Source organism: Limulus polyphemus, unplaced genomic scaffold (genome assembly GCF_000517525.1).
Source record: "Limulus polyphemus unplaced genomic scaffold, Limulus_polyphemus-2.1.2 Scaffold9310, whole genome shotgun sequence".
NCBI classification, from domain to species: domain Eukaryota; kingdom Metazoa; phylum Arthropoda; class Merostomata; order Xiphosura; family Limulidae; genus Limulus; species Limulus polyphemus.
In genome coordinates, this window is record NW_013674920.1 from 23331 (window position 1) to 25159 (window position 1829).

General features: G+C 32.9%; 1 long non-coding RNA gene across 3 annotated transcripts in view; it reads left to right on the forward strand.

Moving 5' to 3' along the window:
• LOC111083381 overlaps positions 1 to 1331 on the forward strand; it is a 22708-nt gene extending 21377 nt beyond the window's left edge. For all 3 annotated transcript variants that reach the window (XR_002609010.1, XR_002609008.1, XR_002609009.1), the window contains exon 3: positions 1204 to 1331. This is a non-coding gene — a long non-coding RNA (uncharacterized LOC111083381). The remainder of the gene's footprint in view (positions 1 to 1203) is intronic.
• Positions 1332 to 1829: the final 498 nt, after the last annotated feature.

Consider the following 1829-nt stretch of genomic DNA (forward strand, 5'->3'; position numbering starts at 1 on the left):
CGTAATTAGGTTTAATGTCTGTGATGTCACATTTTTAGTGTCAATGAAAACTTTCTAATCTAGTTTTTTCGTTAGAAGATGGACCGGATTTTTGGTTTGATGAGGAAGTGACGTCAGAAAAATGTATAAATGTATGTATATTTTATAGAGAGGTGTGCTGCTATTGTGGTGTCAGAATAAAATTTCATCAAACGCTGTCGTGTCTACAGACAAGCAAGCAAAAGTTGAACACGCAAAAGTCTGCAAAAATAAATTGGTTTTTATTCACGTTATTTTGAAGTGGATAGTTAGGTCTGACGCTGGTTATGTACCATATATTAAAATGTCTAGAAACAGAAAAAAACAATTCTGATTGCCAATCACAAGCAACAAAACGTATGCAACAAAAGCGACACAGTGATACTTCACAAGAAAGGGGAATACGCCTTAACAGCCAAATAAAAAAAGAAGCTGCACATCGTCAACCCGAGACTGAGCGCAAGAAATATTTAGAACACGAGACCTTCATTTGATCCTTTCTGTTTAAAAATAGCTAAACGTCGGCCCTCTGTTCAGGTCTAAAACAACATATTCAACGATTGAACAAGTTACAATAGTATAAAATGTTTAAAAAATATTGAGTGAATTACATATTTCGTGTCCTATATAGATCCAAAAGTTACCATTTAAGCTCGTACTGTGTAGAATTATTCTATAATAGTCACAGCCACTGGAACTAGTGATCTGGATGAAGTAGAAATGGTTTCTAAGTCAAAGATGTTGGTACTGAATAGCAAGATTAAAGATGTCGATGTTGTAAGTGTAGAACACAGATGTTGATACTGAATAGCAAGATTAAAGATGTCGATGTTGTAAGAGGAGAACAAAGATGTTGGTATTGAATAGCAAGATTAAAGATGTCGATGATATAAGTGGAGAAGAAAGATTACTGTACTGTATAGATAAAAAAAAACAATACTGATGATGTTTTAGAAGGAAATCTAAAATAATGGTACTGCATTGGTAGAGCAAAGATGAAGGTGATATAATGGAACAGTAGATATCGTAATGTTGCCTTTTCAGTTATTATCTTCTGTCGAGATTTCAACGACTAATATATTTTATGTTAATGTAAATGAAACATGTTTGAAATATTCATTGCTCACGTTCAGAAGATTACGGCACATTTATTCATGTTATAAAAAAAACATTTTAATCTCTTAGTTTTGGCATAGCAGTGACGCACTGGAGTATACAACACAGCCTGGCAGCTACCATAATCACTTACGGAGTGGTTGATATCTTAGGTTATGTCTGTTGCTATGGTCACCCCCTAGTCACAACTATAGAGGTGAGTACAACTGCTTTGAAAAGATCTCATTATAGAAATATACTGAAGAAAAAAAATGTTTTTGAGTCGTTTTTTTTTCTCAAATGTGCAATGTAGTTTTTTTTTTTAGTTGTTGAAATAAAATAGTTACATGACACTTTTAATCCATTGGAAAGTAAAAACTATAGATTTAAGACGCATGTCCTCCCGTCAGTGATACAAGAAGAATAACAAATAGACATTTGTAGAAGTACAGTTGAATTCAAAGACCAAGTAAGGTTTCGACAGAATGAAAGACTTCGATAATTATGGATTAAAAGGTAGTTTAGATTTGGGACGTTGATATTTATATATCAATACATATAATTTCAAGATTAACTCTGACGCAGCGTAACATCACAGCGAGAACAGTTTTCCATATTTATCTATATACTGAAAGTTTATTTTTCTTTTCTTCTAATCGTTAGTATAATTCGTGTTCATCTATGGTATATTGGTTGTGATTGATGATACAAATGCC